The 12602-nt window shown below is 36.2% G+C and overlaps 1 protein-coding gene across 2 annotated transcripts in view; it reads left to right on the plus strand.

Annotated features, from left to right (window-relative positions):
- The first annotated feature begins 629 nt into the window (after positions 1–629).
- Positions 630–12602, plus strand: part of pld1b (phospholipase D1b) — a 41259-nt gene continuing 29286 nt past the window's right edge. Inside the window, exon 1 of one of the 2 annotated variants that reach the window (XM_067434952.1) lies at positions 630–726. The gene's annotated coding sequence lies outside the window, so the exon portion shown is untranslated. Of the gene's footprint in view, positions 727–8715; positions 8854–12602 lie in introns of those variants that run through there. The other variant, XM_067434951.1, reaches the window with a different exon arrangement.

Consider the following 12602-nt stretch of genomic DNA (forward strand, 5'->3'; position numbering starts at 1 on the left):
TTTTGCTTCTGGTTGACTGCGGGCTTTAAAATTCATACAATTTGTGTTCATCTGTTAAAAGGATCTTGATAGACAAAACGTGGGTATCATAAACTTTCTAAAGCTTGTTCTTTTGCGACAATCCAAAAGACTGGGAATATTCTATTCGGTTTTTGTCAAGGGAACCAGTGCGACGCTATAACTGCCTGATGGCTTACAAAGTGAAGTCATACCTATACCATCTCTGAAGCTGCATTTTGACTTTTGTTTTTATAACAACAATATCAGAAAACACATGCGCTTTGATAACATCTTCAAAATTAGACTACTCACACCAGACAACTTCTGCGCACATAAACAGCCTCAAAGACAAAGTGAGTAACACTCTTGGAAAGCTTCTTGGCTGATTCAATTTTCTAAACAGGTGACAACTCCAGGCAATTAACTTTTATACTTTTATACAAAATTCTTATAAACTAGTATACTGAATAAACAAGTAGTGTTCGTTTTACTTCCTTAATCATTTTCAAAACCAGGTGATGAAAAAATGTATATCGTAATTGTTATGTTAACACTATCAATAACATCTCAGCTGGTGTGGACATACATGCATAATTTAAATGGGCGGGTCCAACAGTGCAGAAGAGGAAGCGCGAGCCAGATGAATCGCGTTCCTCCTCTCGTGCTGACTTTATATTTGAGAAGCGGATTCAGACAAGCGCGGTCCTGCCTCTAGATTTTTATCAGGTATGTTGGATATCTTTTATGACTTACTAACGCTCTGTTCACTGGGTAGAAGTTAAGTTTTAACACGCAGAAAAGTATGTTGTTAACAGAGTAGCCTGCTGTAAAAAGCTAGACTTCTGTCCTAATGCAGTAGCGCGTGAGTGACGTTTGAAATGTATGGCGACAGAAGGTGGCAGCCATATATTACTGGACTGCATCACATCAGCTCAGAGTCTACTGGGGTTTTATTTTATTTTTTTAGATTAACTAACGTATAAGTAGCCTATGTCACCTTTCAAATAATGCAGTTATGTTATCATTACACACACCCACTAATTTTGCAAGGCAAACAACCTGCTGTACCTGCAGGGCAACTTCGACGACTTGAACTGATTCTTAGTTACAAAGGCTAACCTACTACAGCTGACTGACGGGTTTAAGACAAATACTAACAAACAGGAGTTCAGCTGTCTGTGCTTCATTTGATGTTAATATGTTGCTTGAAACTTAATTTCTAGGAAGTCTTGACTGTTAACTTCATGCCTGTAGCATCCTTTGGACCTTTTAAAAAAAAAGGTGGTGTCTAGGTCACGTTCACTCTATATAGCCTAATAATTATTATTATTTAACCTATATATTAGAAGTGTAACGATACCCTCATGTCATGATTCGATACCTATCACGATACTAAACGATATTTGAAAATTCAATGACATATGGTTAACAAAAGCGTACTGTTGATTAAAATCCCAAGTTTGGTATTACATCGGGGGAAATTAATAGGTTTGGACTTGGACAATGGTGACAACAGAATAAAAATATTAATGATCCTGATGCTGAAAATACCGAACAATTTTAGATTAATATAGGCCTACTTGTACTCTGTCACTGACTAGATGTATTTAAAATAATGTAGGGCACTTTTTACTGGAAACATAAGACATTTGACATTATCAGGATCTGCAAATATTCTCCTATTGCATTATACATTATATTCAACATTCTAGGAGTTGTGCAGTACTGACACTAAACTCTGTACACTTATATATGTATGAAGAGTTTATATGTAAAAGCCTTTAAAAGACACTTCGATCTAAAATGAGATGGCGATACTGAGTGAACGTAGCCTGACGTGGTCATACTCAATTCTAGTCAGAATATGAACTGCCCGACTTAAAAATGTTGTGGGCGGGGCTAAGTTCGGCTGGCATCCAGGCTAGAGTGAATGCTCTCGGCACATAGGATACATTCATTAAATTATTATACTTCAAACCTAAATCCCAGCCTCAGCCCATTCAGAATACCAGTACCAGTACCTAGGTACAGTTTTTTTTGAAGTGTTCCTTTAAAATGTAGGTTTAGGATTGCAGACAAATCTTTACATAAACAAAAATTATGTCACAATCGTTATTTTCGGACCACACTGTATTGCATAGTTCTGTGAATTTGTGTGGTCATTTATTTTTTTGTCATCAGTAAGATCCCTTCAAGGATCTTGGGACGGAATGGGAGTGTCTGGTTGACTAAGTGGGAAGGTGTGTGTTTGGCGTTGTTAAGAGTTGCTAATGCCATTTTTACCCTTTGTACCCTAACAAGGCTAGTTTTCACATCTGACAACAACTCTTATTTAGATAATGTGTATGTCTTGGATAGAAATCATGAGCCGTCACTGATTATTACTACACTTTTCAAGACCCATGGGTGTGGTTTCTGAGCACTACATCTGTGGATCACAAGATATGACCGGTCTATTGATTACATGATCTGTGATAATGTTGATGTCGACTCATACAGGGGGAGACAGGTAATCTACAGTCATATCTGCTGTATGTCACATTGATAAAATTGTTGCTGGGTTACAAGAGTTGCTAAACCACATTTTCCCCTGTAGCGATATCACCCTTCCTCCTCTTTTATTAAACACAGGGGGCTGTACAAAATGTCCCCACTTTTGCACGTTGAGCAAGCTCAAAGAAAAATGGCATTGGTGGTGTTGTGTGCTCTCATTGTGGTTAATGTGCAGCATCATCACACTTTTTTGATCCTCTTTGCAATGCACACGAAACCATGATACACAGAAGCACCTTTTTATGGTGAATCCTTAGAGAAGTGGTTCTGTTTTTAATATTTTACAAAGGCAAGTAAAACGGTGACATGTGTGTTGGCATTGAGGAAAGAGGAAACAGAGCTTGTGGTCTATGTGTAATGTTTTTTTTTTTTCGAGGAACAGGAAGTTAAGCTCACCGAGTGAGGATGAGCTATAGCGAGCCTATATAGGCTGTGATTGTTTCATGTATCTGGGAATTTTCTAGAACCTCCATGAATGTGATCCTCTTTTTGTTATGAAATTGCACACAACATCAGCATTTATGTGGATGGAGTGTTGCAATGAAACATCCAGATCTGTAGATCTCCTTATGTAAGTGTTTTTAGATTTGTGGTTACACCCTGATGCCCGTCGAGATGCATTTGTGAGCCACTTTCAATTAGAGTGGAATGACTGCCGGCTTAATGAAAGTCTTGTGACCAGACACACACTCACTTCAGTTTAGCACAATAAACAGATGCTGTCACATTAACCAGGGTAGTGGATTATTTTCTGATTAGATTTTTGTCTTAAAGGAGTAGTTCACTTTAAAATGAAAATTACCTCATGATTTACTCACCCTCAAGCCATCCTAAGTGTATATGAATTTCTTCTTTATGATGAACACAATAACAGTTACATTAATAAATATCCCGCTTCCAAGATTTATAATGGCAGTGACAGGTCCATTGACTTTTGAGCTCAAAAAAGTGCATCCATTCATCATAAATGTACTCCACGCGGGTCTAGCGGCTTAATAAAGACATTCTGAAGCGATTTGATGGGGTTTGTAAGAAGAATATCCATATTTAATAGACCGAGGGCCTGTTCTTCATACGTCGCTAACTCAGTTAGCTGGATTTGATTGTTGACAATTTGGCTTGATCTCGGATTGTTTGGTTCTTCGAAGCTCATCCTGGATTTTCTGTCATAGCAACAGGTCCGTCAGCTTAAACCTGCTCGGGAACAGCTTATTTCATGTAAACAGGATTAGATTGCATCTTGAGGTGATACTTAAAATCTGTCCCAGCCACTGCTACTTTATTACAAGAGTTCATTACTGAACCAGGGGCAATAATAATTGAAAATAATATTTTAATGTTGTGTTAAATTTGTGTTTAATACTAGACACAGTCACTTGATTGAGAGATTTATTTGTGAATTGTGATGGAATGATTACTTTATAGATGTATTGGAGGTTTACACACATTGTGCAGTTAATCTTTGTTTTTTGTTTGTTTTTATTGCCAGAAAAAAACATGTAAAATACAGCAAAGAAAATATATTAATACAGATATACAAAAAATAAAAATAAAAAAAGAAATAAAAAAGAACAATGAAACAAAAAAATGCCAGAGTATACAAACCTTGATAAATTAATAAAAAAAATTATATTCTTTAAGAATATTACAAGTCTTTCTTGCTTTTTATTCATAATATTCTTTAAACTGGTGCAATAGTCATTAGTCTCCTGAAGAAAATGAATAAAATGTGGCTTGGATCCTGACCATTTCTTCTTGTCTATATGACATTTTCCCAAAATAATAAAAGGTTGTACAATAAAGGTGAAATTATTATCATCACGTTCATTGGAATAATATATACATATATCAAAATAATTTAAATATACATTTGTTTTCCTTCTAATAAAATGTTCAATGTCCACCCAAAAAATCTTTGTGTATATACAATCACAAAAGAGCTGAATAATAGATTATTTTTCTATTGAACAAAAATCACATGAATAATCAATATCTAAATTAAACCTCTCTAATACATTTTTAGCTGGATATATACCATGTAAAATTTTAAATGTAACTTCTTTTACTTTATTATTTAAGCAGTATGCTTCACAAATACACCAAGCTTTATTCCAGTTTATATTCCTAAATACACTGTTCCACAATAAACTTTTATGAGTAGCTGTTTCACCTGTTATAATATCCCTAATATGTTTATTAGTAGAACTGTGTTTCAGAATGTCAATGTCTCCTAAAAACATGCTGTCTTGAACATATACTGCCTCAGAAGAATCACTTCCACACGCTCTTACAAATTGTATAACTTGTTGAGGTATGGCACCAAATACAACAGCATACTCTTTTGGTGTAACTGGAAACACAAATTTATCCAAAAAATTCACTATAAGATGATTAAATACAGTTTGAATGTAAAAGTTGTTTAACTAACACAATGTTGTTTTCATACCAATTATTATAGAAGAGAGATCTATTTTTATATTGAATGCATCTATTATTCCAAATGTGCAGTTAATCTCCGTCATGCATTAATGTGAGTGATGACGGATATTATGGGATGGCTTAATGCAGCGCAAGAGATGCAGATAATTTGATCTTGACTGTTAAGAAACTTTAATTAATATTCTCACATAACAAATCTGCTTCAAATTGAAATAAAAATGAAATTACAACATTATAATAAAAATGTAAAGTGTGTACAAATATTATAAAATCGTGAATATAAATAATTAGGAATCATGTTCATCAAAACAGTGCACATTTAATTTATGTTACTTTTATGTTGGTTTGGTCGTTTGTCTCTTTCCTTATAAAGGCTCTTTTTTTTTTCTTAGACAAGTTTTTTGCAGGTGGCTTTTTTAATTATATGATGTCATTACGTTGTCTTGACGCCAGCCAATCGCTGCATTGCTGATCAAGGTTTCGAGTATCGATGCATCTGCCCTCTTCAGGGAACACAGGCACGAGCAGTGATCGCAGATTATTTAATCTTAGATATATTAGAACCAAATTAGCCAGAGATCAGTTATCAGGATTAAAAGATCTGGGATCTGTCAGATCATCTCGGATGTATTAAGCGAGGTACGAAGAACGGGCCTGCCGGCGATTTGATTTCACCCTGCAGCTCTGGAAACCTGCATTACTGCTTCTGTTACACTTTTGTGGGAACCAATCACAGACTGCTTATCCATCTGACGCGCTTTTGGCGGGTTTAACACGATGACGGGACTAGAGAAGCGATGGGTCGTTGCCCGTTGATCATGCCTCTTGTGATCTGATTTGTTGAAGGAATATGATGTCACATATGGACTACTTTGATGATGTTTTTATTACCTTTCTGGACATGGACACTATAGTGTGCATACACTTTCATTGAAGGAACAGAAAAGCTCTCGGACTAAATATAAAATACCTTAAACTGTGGTCGGAAGATAAACTGAGGTCTTACTGGTGTGGAACGACATTAGGGTGAGTCATTAATGAGATCAATTTCATTTTTAGGTGAACTAACCCTTTAATATTGCGTTCTTTGACATTTTCAACGTTTTCAAAAAGGTCTTTCAAAGTGTCTTGAAACACTGACCATAATAGTATTTATTAAGGACGACAGAATTGCAAATAGCAGAACTGGTGTTAAATTAAATCACAATCTCTGTTAATCAAATCTCAGTGAGTTCTAACAACATCAAGTCGCTTGCTTGCAGGATCTAGAGGGAAATAAAAAAAGTAATATGTGTTGGTCACAACTAGAGGGCGCTTACTCCAAAGATTTATCCTTGATCATGTCTGCAGTCTTATGTACCAAGTATAGATGGACTTTTATAGACATAATCCTCTTTTTTTCCCCTTTAAGAACATGATGTTTGTTCCACCTTCTGAGATCAGCAAGCGACCGTTAAGAGACCAAAGGGATGTAATGCAGTTTCTGCAGATGTTCCAAACAATATGTAAATGCTTGTTTGAATAATTTAGCTGCAATAATAAACAGAGTAGTGATAGTATAATGTGGATTTAGATCTGCTCAGATTGCTTTCAGATGTGCTCCGCAGAGCAGTGCAATCTTTATCTGCTGTCTGAGCATTAGCTGGGTAGCATGCCTTCATTGTGCATTGATGTTCAATAAAAAAAAAAGGAACACAATTCCTGGCAGTGGTGTGTTAGCCCTCCTCTGTAATTCTTTATATAAGACCATTAGAAAAGCAGGCAGGATGCGTTCTATTGGACATGCAGTTAATATATCACCTGCACACACTGCCGGGATAAAACCAATCAACACTGTCTCCAACTTATGTTGTTCAAGGGTGGGAATGAGTACAGAACAAAGCATAGCCTCGTTTTAGATTCTAAACAGAAGATTCTGATGTGTGCTTGATGCGGGCAATAATTTTTTTTTTTTTAAAGTGAATCCTACTATATATATTATAACATGCATACAATGTATGTATGACACAAGACTGTGTCATACATGCACTAAATATGTACTAATGGACACAAGAACGTGTCATACATGCACTAAATATGTACTAATGGACACAAGAACGTGTCATACATGCACTAAATATGTACTAATGGACACAAGAACATGTCATACATGCACTAAATATGTACTAATGGACACAAGAACGTGTCATACATGCACTAAATATGTACTAATGGACACAAGAATGTGAAAAATTATGTATGGAGAGAGATCTCCAAATATATAACAAGCACCATCATGTATAAGTGTATCCTTCAACATTTCCCCATGGTCTAGAGTTAAAAAAGCAAATAAAAATAGCAATATCTAATCACAATGCTCATAGAAATCTCAATTATTAAAAATCCCAATTCATATCGTATCGGCACACGCGTCTCGTGATTGAATCGGGCAATGTCACCCTAGCCCTAAACACTACCAATCCCGAGTTTGGATACAATTTTTTTTATTTTATTTATGTCTCTAATTTCGAGGCTGAATTTACTTGGTACAAAACACACACACACACACACACACACACACACACACACACACACACACACACACACACACACACACACACACACACAGTATAAAATTTATGTACATTTTATATAGTATTTTAAAAGGTAATTTATTTCTGTGATGGCAAAATTGTGTGACTTCTTTCAGAAATGCTGATTCGGTGTTCAAAAAAGATTTCTTATTATAATGTTCAAAAAACTTAATTTATTTATATGCTTAAATTATATTTGTAAAAATGGGGATACATTTTTTTAATGAATAAAAAAAGTCTTACTGACTCCAAACTTTTAAACGATAGTGTATTATCTTATTCTAATGCTTACAGTATTATTAAATTATCTTTGCAATATAATCATCAAACAAGCATGTTAATACAATAATATCATATAGCTATGTGCCTATATTATTATAGGGCAGGCCAAAAAAAGAGGAGCGAGAGAAATTTGGAAGACCCCTTAATGACTAAATATAACAATTGTTATTGTAAATGAGGAGGATAATCTCTGTGTCAATGTAATAGGAGTTGTTCAACTACTGGTTTTGCTTTGTGTAGAGAAACATCACAGTTATGTCCTTTATCACCTCTGTGGTGGCAGTTTTTGTTACTTTCTGCAGTATCTCAGGTTTCCGTCACCACTGAAAGAGCCACAAGTGTTACATTTCAAACACGGGCGGAACGCTCTCTTTATGTGTGACTGTACAGCGTGTGGGTGTGTATGAACTGTCATGTCATCTGCCACGCAGTCCTACCAGGAGATGAACGTTTAATAACAGCTTTCAAGAAGGACTGTGGGCTCAAACACAGCTTTGTTTTGAATGCTATGCTAGGAGTCCAGAATCTGATGTGCATCCGTTAAAATGCGATTTAAAAGCAAAAGAAGACCGTGATGAATTATGTTTGTTTTTAGACTCCGTCCACTCAACGATAAGAGAAGGAGATAAGGCTTATACAAGATGTTAGCACCTAATCATCTGGCAAATATTAACCTAAATAGCACTTTTCTGAGCCTGAGATGTCAGTCTCCAAGAGAAAAAAAGTATCCCACACAAAACATATGGCTCAAGAAGCATGTTGGTGCATCTCTTGAAGAGCTAGTGAGGCTCCTCCTCCTCTTGTCATGTGACTACTCTGTTTCAGCCCCCATTACCCCCCTCCTTGGACATAACCTCCGCTGCTTTTTGACTGTGAGCGCTGTTTGACTTTCAGTGTGTGTGTTTGACTGTGTTAAACGCTTCTGGTTAGTTTGAATTTTCTGGGGCAGAAGAAGAAACTGAGGATAACCGAAATGATGGGGGCATCTCTGCCTGTGTGCAGGCAGGTTAGTGAACATTCTTTAAGGTCAATCAAGTTTCCTGTTATAGCAAATCTGTATATTTTTAACTGGACATTTAAAAATAGCTGAAAGGGTTTATGCATCATATTTCTTTGCATTTCAAAAAGGCAGAAATGAGGATAACTCTTTCATGGGTCGCTTTTTTATATACAGTTTTAGACTGCTAGTATAAAAAAAGCATGCAATTTATACATCCTTAGTATTTGCAGAGGGTGTGATTTCTCAGATGTTTGTGCACATGTATGTGGGAGAGCATGAGTCACTGCAGCATGTCAATGAATGTAATCTAGGCAGACATTTTTTGTCAAATAAATTTTATCTGAGATGGTTATGTGCAGAATAGGATATGAGTGCTGTTGGATTTAAAGTTTTCTTGAGTAAAATAGTCTGCGTATGTATGCACCCCCTAAATGCTTCAGCACCTGGTTTGCTGGAGACCCTGGGAATGTTATATTATGTAAAGAGCGGTGTATTCCTCCTACACTGATCACAGTCCACCTACCCGATTTGTGTCTGGTAGCATAATACTGACTGTACACAGAAAACGCATGCCTTGATTTGCATTTGATTATTTCCACTAACCAGAATGTGGTGATTTATTTTACTTTTTATTTTTTCTGTGCAGAACATGGTCAGTATTTGATCAATTATCAATGTACCACTCAAATGTACCAGTGCTGTTTGATTGTCTAAAATGCACTCAAAAAATGTATTCAGGCCCTTCATATTCAAGTCACATTTAAGTTATGTTTACTTTACCTAATTAAATTAAGTTGTCTTGAAATGTGTTTAATCAGCCTAATATATTTAAAACTGAAATTTACTTAATTAATTTGCGTTAAAACTACATAAAATATTTGTGCTGACATAACTAACTGGGCAGTGGATCAGTGTCATTTTATGTGTTTTTCAGTAAAGGGAAAGATGTTATTAGTTTATGTTAGTGTTTAATGTTCATGTTGGACATTGAGGAGTTTCTGTCATTTTGTGGTTACCATTTTGCAGAAGAGTGGTGCCTGTGTTTAGGCTGTGGGCACTTATACAGATTCATTGGATGGAAATCCTGCTCTCAATTCAATATTTTAAGTTTGTCCAATGAGTTGATTTAGCATTTTATTTTTAAAAATATGCTTATTACATTATTTTAAAGGCAAATTAAATTTATAACAGTGTTCACCTTACACAATAAACTTTTATAAATCTAACATAACATAATTAAGTCAACGGCACATAAATATTATGTAACACTGACAAATTCAAATGGTTTGTATTTACTTGTATTTTACTTTTTTTGTGTGTGGTTTTAAGTAAGATACAGTGCCAGATATTTTTGGACACACTTGACGCAATTTGTTTTTAATAATCATACCTTTTGATCTAAAGACTGAAATGCCTGACATATTTATCAGCCAGACAAACAAGAAATATCAGCCATAAATGCACCACAAAAAAAAAAAAAAAAAAAACTGCATTACCAAGATTGCTTCTAATTGGACAATTTCTATAAAAAAACATTTTTCTAAAACAAATATACAATTGAACATTGAAACGGTTTTGCTCATTTTGTGGAGGACGAACTCATATTTGTAATTCACATCAAATAAAACCTAATTTGGTACCATCTTTTGTATCGGGTTGTTCTGTAGAAACCAGGAATATCAGAACTTTACATAATTTTCAAGGCTCCAAGGTGCTCAAGCTGCCATATTAGACAGCTTGCTCCATCTTTGAAACAAAATCCCCAGCCTTTAAATAACCTAAGGTTTCAGAAGGAGATACAATGATAACAGATTTTCTATACAGAATCCAATACTCAATCATGAGATGCTAGGAGGTGAAGGGGTGGAGGTGGGTGTAAATGTCTGTGTGATAGACTGAAGAACATGAGTTTGAATGAGCTTAAATACTATAGTTGATTAGAGTAGGTGGAGTAACAAATCAACTGAGTGTCAGCTGATGTCATTTAGCGATCAGTGGTCTGCCTGAACTATGATTGAATTCCATTCAATCACTCAAGCTCCATGTCTTTTAATGACCTTAAATGTTCAATTTAGGACTTGATCAGGTGACCCATATCTCGGTTCATATCTCTCATGTTATTTGAACCTTTTTGGAAGTGGGGTTTGTATCAGTGTTGGGGATTTTTGTGTAGTTTCTGTTTGGATCCTTGTGCAGGGAGGTGACATTGTCGTGGCAATACCGGTTGGACTGACAAATTTACTGCTCTAGAGGGACATGCTTCACTGCTCCACACACATGGTTCTAGTGGCGCCTTTCCTTGCTTCTGTGTTTGAAAAGACTTGGTCCCTTGCCAGTTTAACAGATACCTTTCAACGAACACTATTGGCTGTGCATTAATTACAGATATAGTCCCATTGGAGCAACTCACCATTTCCTGGATCACCTATAACTGCATGACTTTTTTTTTAAAGACCAGATTGTTAATGTTTAAAGTGCATATTTTGTTAGTCATTTCCAATAACTGTTGTTCTTGGATGCAATTGCTAGGGGGTTCTGAATAATATTTTGGCTAAATCCCAAGTTCTACTAGGCTGCTTAATTTTATGTCTATCAAGTGCCTAATTTTGTCCAAGTAACTATCAAGTCCACTTGATTGTGCACACACAGCAAACTCGTCTTTCTGCACTTAGGGCAGATAGGTCAATAAGTTGATACCTTTGCAATAAGTTCATTCGTGAAATTTCCTCACTACTAAATATTCTGCGGTCAACTGTTAGTGGTATTATAACAGCAACCACGTAAAACTGGAATTATGGTGTGGGGTTGTTTTTCAGGGGTTGGGTTTGGCCCCTTTCTAGTTCCAGTGAAATGAACTCTGAATGCTTCACTAAACCAAGACAGTTTGGATAATTTCATGCTCCCAACTTTGTGGAAACTGTTTGGAGATGGCCCCTTCCTGTTCTAATATGACTGCGCACCAGTGCACAAAGTAAGGTCCATAGATGCAAAGAAGAGTCCTGACCTCAACCCGAGAGAACACTTTTGGGGTGAATTAGAGCGGAGACTGCAAGCCAGGCCTTCTCATCCAACATCAGCACCTGACCTCACAAATGTGCTTCTAGAAGAATGGTTAATAATTCCCTATAAACACTCCTTAACCTTGTGGAAAGCCTTCCCAGAAGAGTTGAAGCTGTTATAGCTGCAAAGGGTGGGCCAACTCCATATTAAAATGTCATTTAATCGTGCATCATGTCTTGGGTCATTTATTTATTAGAATTTGGCATCCAATTTATTGTCTGACAGGTATAAATCCTAGTCGCTTGATAGCATGCCCTTCCCAAATAAGCCATGTTGAAGTATCAGTCTTGTTTATAGCACATGCATTATTAACAAATTCTGAGTGCTAAAAAGTGTGAAATTATTTTCCCCGATACACTTTACACACCTAGGCATGATGTACCTTCTGGCCTAGATCAATTGGATAAACATACTTCTAAGTGCTTCAGTTGGACGCATGAAACCGCATGAGGTTAGGTGTTAGTTAGTTAAAGGGTGTGTTTTATGTTATAGTGGTGGGAATGCTGCTTTGTGGTCATGCACCTTTATTTGAGAAGTATTTCAGCCAAATGTCACCGTCCGCCCTCAAACATGCAGGTGCGTCAGTGAAAACACAGCACTGTTGCATGCTTGCATTCCTCATCCTATCAGAACTGAACTGTTTCCACATCCTGATAGAGGTGAAACTTTCTCAGCGAAAGTCAGTGGCAGTATGA

Source organism: Pseudorasbora parva, chromosome 24 (assembly GCF_024679245.1).
Source record: "Pseudorasbora parva isolate DD20220531a chromosome 24, ASM2467924v1, whole genome shotgun sequence".
In the NCBI taxonomy this organism is placed as follows: domain Eukaryota; kingdom Metazoa; phylum Chordata; class Actinopteri; order Cypriniformes; family Gobionidae; genus Pseudorasbora; species Pseudorasbora parva.